At 61.4% G+C, this 7879-nt stretch overlaps 1 protein-coding gene across 2 annotated transcripts in view; it reads right to left on the bottom strand.

Moving 5' to 3' along the window:
- ELFN1 (extracellular leucine rich repeat and fibronectin type III domain containing 1) overlaps positions 1-3600 on the bottom strand; it is a 101896-nt gene extending 98296 nt beyond the window's left edge. Inside the window, exon 1 of one of the 2 annotated variants that reach the window (XM_059484340.1) lies at positions 3441-3600. The gene's annotated coding sequence lies outside the window, so the exon portion shown is untranslated. Of the gene's footprint in view, positions 1-447; positions 505-3440 lie in introns of those variants that run through there. The other variant, XM_059484339.1, reaches the window with a different exon arrangement.
- Positions 3601-7879: the final 4279 nt, after the last annotated feature.

The following is a 7879-nucleotide window of genomic DNA, read 5'->3' on the forward strand; positions in this document are numbered from 1 at the left end:
CTCCTCTGCCTTATGTAACCGCGGCAGGGACGGAGCGCCGAAGAGGGATGGAGACCGGGGAGAGAGGAGCTCCCCGCTGAGCCCCGAAAGCAAAGGGGCCGCGTCACAAGCTGCACATCCCCGGCAAGGTAACTCCAGACGCCCGGCCGAGTGGCATTGGCACCGGGCAGGCTGGCCCGGCTCGGGGCTGCCCCGGTGCGGAGCCGCTGCCCTGCCCGGAGCCCTCCACAGCCGGCGGGCTCGGGGCGGAGGTACCGGGGGAGGAAAGGAGTCCTAGGAAGTTTAGGGACTCCACATTTTGCAAGGAGTCAGGAGGAAAACATGCTTCCTAAAAAAAAAAAATAATACCCAAACCCATGCAGGGTCCCGGCAGCTCCTGTCCCGCTTTGGCTGTGCCCCCCAATCTGCCATCCCGGGCACTGCCGTGCTGCACCGGCACCCCCTTACCTGCCAGCGTCATGTCTGCTGCTGCCTGCCCTGCTCCGGCTCTTCCTCCTCCTCTCCTTCCTCCTCCTCTCTCCCTCTCCCTGCAGCTTGGGGCTCTTTATGGAGATTCATTCATTCATGCCTTCCCATCGGTCCCTCAGCCTTTCCCTGCCTCCCGGAGGCAGACCGTGTGACGCCTCGCCCCTTTCCAGCCACTTTCTGTTGTCACAGAGCGGCGCTGCCCCGGCCCGGAGCGGCGGCCGGGCTGGGACACGCGTGGGCAGCACCGGGCCGGGGCGAGGGGCGTGGGCGGGCGTGGGCACGGCACCGACCCGCCCTGCTGGGTACACACTGTCTCTGGCACCCGGAGCAGCTCGGCCCCACGGCTTTCCGCCCTGCCCATCCCCATGGCGAGCCGCTGCCCATCGCCGCTGGCTCCCACTGAACAGCGGCTCTGCGGAGAGGGCCCGCACTCCCGGCCGCTCTCCGGGCAACCCTCGCCCTTTCTTTCCCTCTCTGCTCGCCCCTCCATCCTATTCCAGCTCGTCTTTCCTTCCCCTCTCCCGCTGCCTCCGCACCCGCGCCAGGACCGCATCCCGCTCCCCGAGCGCTGCCCCATCCCCGGCGCTGCCCGGAGCGCTGCCCCAGCTCGGAGCGGGGTGTGCGGGGCCGGGGCTCACCGCGCACCCGCCAGCCCCGTGTCCTTCCCGCCCCACCCCCGGAGGCCGCCCTGACCCCGGGGACTCGCTCCTGCAGCTCATGGGGCAAACTTCATCCCTGCTCCAGCCTGGTCCCCCCACTGCCCAGCGCTGCACTTCGGGGGGCTGGGCACAGCTCCAGGTCCCTTTAGACAGCACCCCCGCTGCCATGGCAAACCCGGAGGGTCTGGAGGAGTGTGAGCCCTGCTCGGTGTCAGGCAGCACGGCGGGAGGTGCTGACGGGGGATTTTAGGTGCTAAATTCGAGCGGATTGCCTCGTCTCTGCGAAAGCAGAGGGTTATTCTTTGCAGGCAGGCAGGGCGGAAAAAACCATGCTTTTTAATGACATCGTCGGAAATGTGAAGAGCAGCTCCCGGGTTTTGGCGCTGCCACAGCATCGGAGCGATAAACCCTTAACTTGGGGTGAAACCCTTTAAAAACCTTCCCAGGAGCGCCCCGCCCGCTCCCGTTGAGCCGCGCCGCTCCCGCCGCCGGTGCCACCCCCTTTGCATCGGTGCCATCAATTTCTATTAACGATCGCTTTATTCACCGCTGCAAACTTCTAAATATTTAATCCAGCGCGAAGCGGCGGCGGAACGCGCGAAGCTGACGGGAGGAAGGAGGCGAGTCCCCGGCCGGGGAGGCGGGAGCGGCGGCTCTGCCCCGGGGGAGCCCGGAGATGCCAGTCCCCCCCGTCCCCTCCCTCCGTCCGCGGGGCTTTCCCGGGGCTGCAAATCACAGCCTGGACGTGGGCAGCACCGCGGGTCCCGAGCCGGAAAGGCAGGGATGAGCGGAGGATTCTGTCCAGGGAGAGCTGGAGGAGGGAAGAACTGCGAGGGGACACCCCGGCATCTCCCCGGCACCGGAGGGTCCCGCCGCGCACGGGACGAGCAGCCACGCTCCACATGGAGCGGGATGAGAACTGGGGACCGCCGAGGTTTGGGCTGTTGGAGGCATCCTGCCCAAGGAGCGGAGGCTGCCCGCATCTCCCCGGCATCCCCGGGTTCCACGCACCGCCCCGCCGCCGCCCCGAGCACCCCCAGACCCGGCCCAGACTCGTTTAAAACACAACCAAAAAATTCTTTGGCAACTCCGCTGCTCCGACGGGCGAGTGCCCGGTCCGACGGGCGAGTTTGCCGGTGCTTCGCGCTCTGTTTGTGTTCAGGAACCGAGACGGAACTTTACGGCAACATCTGTCATTATAATTAAAACTGCAACACACCCTCCGGGAAGGAACGCGTTCCCGCGTCGTCGTGTGTCCGTGCCACCCCTCCATACACACACACACACACACACACACACCTACCTCCACCGCCACCTTTTTCTAAAAAAAAAAAAAAATACAACAACCAACCAAGCGAAAGCGGCTCAAACTCTCAGGCGGGCGCCTGCCCCCCGCCTCCCCCGAGCCATCAGCAGTCGCACTCGGCGAGGTCCCGGGGACCGTCCCCCTCTCCGGAGCACGGACACCCCCCCCCCTCGCCCTCCTCCACTAATTTTCTTTAATTAAAGCTCGATGTGCGGCGCGTTTGGCGAGGAGGACAGAAATAGCCGCCGAGGGAGCGCGTGTGGGGGGAGGCAGGTCCCAACTGCCGGCGTGGGAATGCAGAAGGGATTGGGGGGGCGGGGGGAGCGGAGCCGGGGAGCGCTCTGCCACAGCTCCCACCCCGAGGTTCGCAGCCTCCAGGGTTATTTGGGGTGAGGGCGGCGGTCCCCCCTGTCCGAGCGCTCCGTGCGGCGCTGTGGCGACCCGGGCGGAAGACCCCTGCCCCCGAGGCGATGCTGCTGCCCGCGGCACCGGCTCTTCCCCCGGAGCACCGCAGCTCCCCGCAGGCAACAGTTGCAGGGGCTGCCCCGGGGGATGCTCCGGCTCGGAGGGAGACCCCGAAGTGGGGATCCCCCCTGGGCGGGGGAGGGAGCGCGGCCCGAGCGGCCGCAGGGGTTCCCGGCTCCGTGTCCCCGGAGCGGCTCCGCTCCCGATCTCCCGCTCGCCCCGGGGATGAGCACAGCGGGGCAGCCCCGGCCGAACCGGGGACTCCCCGCCCGCGGAGGGGAGGGCGCCCCGCTACCCCCCGCCGCCGGCGCCGCGCTCCCCTCCCTCCGGAGCCCCAGCCTGGGCTGCAGCCGCTAAAAGTTTGGCGACACGGAACGGCCAGCGGGGGCTGCGCGGGGCTGCGGGCGGCGCGGGGCGCCGCGGCGGGGCGGCAGCGGGCGCGGGGCCGGAGCGGAGCGGGGCGGGGCGGGGGGCTCCGCTCGGGCTCGGGGGCGGCGCGGGGGGCCCGGCCGGGCTGCGGCGGGGGACGCGGGCGCGTTTACCTGCTCCGGAGTCGGCTCCCGGCGCTCGGCGGCGCGCCCAGCCCCGAAGCGCGGTGATGGGCGGCGGACGCACCCGCGGCTGCGGCTCCCCGCGCCCTTCCGAGCGGGCGGGCCGGGGGCAGGAGGCGGGCAGGGAAACGCAGCCGGAGCCGAGCAAATCCCAGCGCTGGAGCCCGGCCTCCGAGAAGAGAAGGGCTGCAGCTCCTCACTGCGTCAGGCGAAGAGCCCTGCCCGTGCAGGCGGCGCCGGGCAGCGCTGCCAGGCCCGGGGGGCTCCGCCGGCACGGCTCGGCTCGGCTCGGCTCGGCTCGACGCGGCTCGGATGGGACGGGATGGGCACGGCGCGGCTCGGCTCGCTGCGGGCCGGGGGCAGGGGTGCGGTGGGGCACGGCACGGTTCGGCTCGGTACGGCCTAGCACGGTCCGGTACGGCTCAGCACGGCCGGTTGGGCTCGGTTCCGGCTCGGCACGGCACGGATCGGTTCGGGAGAGCTCTCCGGGGCTCGGTGACGGCCCGGAGCCATAAACGGCTCGGCCGGCAGAGTCGGGCTGGCACCGGGGGCTGTGGGTGACACTGCGAGTGTGACACGGGGTGTGTGACACTGTGACACTGTGCGGTATACCGTGTGTACACGACACTGTATTTGTGTCACTCGCATGTGTGTGACACTGCCTGTGCGAGTGACACCTTGTGAGAGCGGGGCTGTGAGTGTGCAGGGCTTGTGAAGGTGTGAGTGTCCGAGTGGGGACATCTGCCTTTGTGTGTGTGTGTGTGTGTGTGTGTGTGTGTGTGTGTGTGTGAGTCAGTGGTGACACCCTGAGGGGGTGCAGGGGTGATCGTGTTGGGGTGTGTGAGTGTGTGTTGGGGTGTGTGTGTGTCCATGTGTTGGGGTGTGTGTCTGTGTGTTGGGGTGTGTGTGTGTCTGTGTGTTGGGGTGTGTGTGTGTCTGTGTGTTGGGGTATGTGTATGTCTGTGTGTTGGGGTGTGTGTGTGTCCATGTGTTGGGGTGTGTGTCTGTGTGTTGGGGTGTGTGTATGTCTGTGTGTTGGGGTGTGTGTGTGTCTGTGTGTTGGGGTGTGTGTGTGTCTGTGTGTTGGGGTGTGTGTATGTCTGTGTGTTGGGGTGTGTGTGTGTCCATGTGTTGGGGTGTGTGTCTGTGTGTTGGGGTGTGTGTCTGTGTGTTGGGGTGTGTGTATGTCTGTGTGTTGGGGTGTGTGTGTGTCTGTGTGTTGGGGTGTGTGTGTGTCCATGTGTTGGGGTGTGTGTCTGTGTGTTGGGGTGTGTGTGTGTCTGTGTGTTGGGGTATGTGTATGTCTGTGTGTTGGGGTGTGTGTGTGTCTGTGTGTTGGGGTATGTGTATGTCTGTGTGTTGGGGTGTACCTTTGCAGTGGGAGAGTGCAGGGTCCGGGCTGAGTCTGTGTGTCTATGTCTGTGTGTCTGTATTTACACACACAGGTCTGTGTCTCTGTGAGCTCTGTGAACATCTCTGTGTGTCCCCATGAGTGCATGACATCCACCCCACCCCTCACACAAAACCTCCAAACCTCCGTGGGCCAAATCTGGGCAGCACCAGGAGATGCAAGGAGCTCGAGGACTGGGACTAGCCCTGACACTGATGGGGCTGGACCACGACCCCTGCCCACAGCTCCCAGGGGTCCCCAGCCCCCTGTGCTCAGCCCTTCCCAGGCATCCTCCTGCCTCGGACCTCCCTTCCCCTGTCCCACAGACTGCCATCCTGCCTCCCCATTTTGGGCAGGATTTTTATGCTGTTTTAGCAACACAACGCACCTTTAATCAGGATGATTAAAGTGTGGCTGGCACTGAGCTGGCCCTTGGAACAGAAGTGTTCTTCTCTCTCCCCAGGCACTGTCATTTGAGGTAAGGACTGGCCTGTGTATTTTTTTGTGATGTTTTGAGGTGTCTCAAACCATCTCCAAAATCACCTCCTAGCCAGTGATTTCCTTTTGCAGCCCTGTAAGGAGGTGGAAAAGGAGAGAGAAAAGGATGGGTGCAGGAGAGAAATTTTACTCCATTCAATTTAATAGCAACAACACCAACACCACCACAGCCAAAAAACCTGAAGCGTGGAGTAATAGATCTGGGAGAGAGCCTGGGAACAGGCAAGCGATGGCCCCTCTCCAAATGGCAGCTGGCAACCTGGCACAGCACTCAGCTGCATTAGACACACAGCCCAGGGAAGTGCCCATGGGAGTGCAGGAGATACCCTGCACGATGGAGAGGATGGGCACGGAGAATGCATCCAGCATCCTCTCTGGCACAGCTGTGACCCAGTCCCCAGGGGCTTGCTCTCTGGGTGAGTAGGTTGATCTGAGGTTCTCCCATTCACCTTTGCCATCAGCACCTGTGCTCATGCCCTTGAAGCATGGAAAACCCCTTCCTCCCTGGATCTGGGATATCCCATTCCCCCACATCCCATGGGATGCCCTAAAGGCAAGGAATTCCCACTGAAATTGCTCTGGACTCATAAATGCCCAGGCAATGACATGAAATAGTAGGGGCCACCGTGAGGGTGGCTCTGGGGTCAAATGTCCTCCTGGGGAGATGACAGATAAGAGGTCCCATCCCTCCTCTGCCTTTGCTGGAGAAGGAGCAGACTGGATTTCCTGGCCAGGGAACAGATTCTGCCAGGAGCAGGGTGTTCTGGGGTGCAGCCCCCACATCTGTGCCACACAAACCCTGGGCCAGCCACAAACACTGAGGGCTCAGGCCACCCCTGGAGCTGCAGCTGGAAGAAGAATTGCCCAGAGGGGACACGGATGCCACTGGCACCATTAAAGATATTCACCTATGGAGATCAGCACTGAGGGAAGGTTTGCCAAAGGCTCTTTGCACATTTCCTGCCTTTGTCCCTGATCCTCAGGGTTGCTTTGGGAGAGGCAGGCCCAAAACCTCAAGCCTCACCCATGGATCAAGGACAGGCTTTTTAAGCAGCAGCATTTCTTCCAGCTGCCAGGTCAATGGGGGGTGGAAAGACTTGTTGCAATCAAACAACTTTGCAAACCAAGATAAATTAATAAAAGGAGTAAGTACTTCTGAGCAAGCTATTCCAGTTCTTCTGGGAGGAAGTGACGCCAGTCCAGACTCTGGCCCCTATATTTAGTAAAAATCTAAACCAGACATTGATAATATTATTAAAGACAGGAAGGAGTAAAAGAAGACGTAGCCATGCTGGGATGACTGATCTATTTATGAGGGATGGCAGGAGGAGGGCTGTGAGAAAGGTGTCTGGGGTCAGGAGAGCTCCTGTGAGCCCTTCCCCTCCACCAGCAGAAGGTGTCTGACACAGCAGGCTCAGGCAGCCCTAACCCAGTTTAACAAGGAGAGAGAGGTGGTTAATGAAACACTGGCTGCTTCCCACAATGGTGTGGAGGGGGAATGGGAATGAGAGCTCCTCTGCTGCCTTTTTGAGAATCACCTGGAAAGAAATGCTGGCCAAGGGACAGAGTGTTGGCTGGGCACTGCTCCATTTGCCCATGCAGAACGGGGAGGTGTTGAGTAAGACAAGGAAACAAAGTGTGACTTTGCGTAGGTGATGTCTCCGCTGTCCTTGCTCAGGGCAGGGACTGAGTTTTTCCCCTGCAGTGCCCACAGCAGCAGGGCTTGACTCTGGATCCTCCTCGTGTCACAGAGAGTGTGACAAGCTGGTGTCCTTGCAGAGAGGGAAGGACTCACCAAAACAGGGGGGTTTGGAGGGAAAGGTGGTGATGTGACAGCTGTGGGACTGCCTCTGTGCAGAGCCTGGGAGACAGTCACAAATCCCCACCACACAAGGGATGGAGGTCTGGTGTACCTTGCTTGGTTATACTGTTCATCTCCTCCCAAAAGCAGTGGCTTCAACTGGCTTAAAAATCCCAAGCACCTGGAGCCCCACAGTAAGACCAGCAATGACCCACCTGACACAGAGGGTGACAATCCAACCAGCCCTGCTCCACCTGGGACCCCCACAAGGGCTCTGCCTCCAGCTCCCCTCTCTTCTGAGGGCATCTGAAATATGCACACACATATTCCTCACAATGGAGAGCTCTTATCAGAAAAAGGGAGGATCCTTGCAGGAAGGGTGTGATCTCCCCCTTTGCATCCCCACAAGACTGGCTGCTGTCCCCTGGCGTGGAGGGTGAGTAGAGGTGCCCAACCATGAGTCACCATCCAGTAGGATGAGGGGATGCTGCTCTGCAGTACCCAAGGATGCACCAGCTTGGCTGTGGGTTACTTGACATCCAAGGGATTTTTTTTTTCAGCCTGAAATGCTTTTTCACTGCTGTTGTCAAATCCTATCTAAAAATCATCAGATTAATTAGAAAACAAAAAATGACATTTTATGGGCTGTTAGTGCTGTAAGTGGACTAAGGCCTTATGGTATTTAGAGAATGTTTGGAAAACAACTGCAATATTTACATCTGGGAAAGTTACCAGGCCCAG

Source organism: Ammospiza nelsoni, chromosome 17 (genome assembly GCF_027579445.1).
Source record: "Ammospiza nelsoni isolate bAmmNel1 chromosome 17, bAmmNel1.pri, whole genome shotgun sequence".
Classification (NCBI taxonomy): Eukaryota; Metazoa; Chordata; class Aves; order Passeriformes; family Passerellidae; genus Ammospiza; species Ammospiza nelsoni.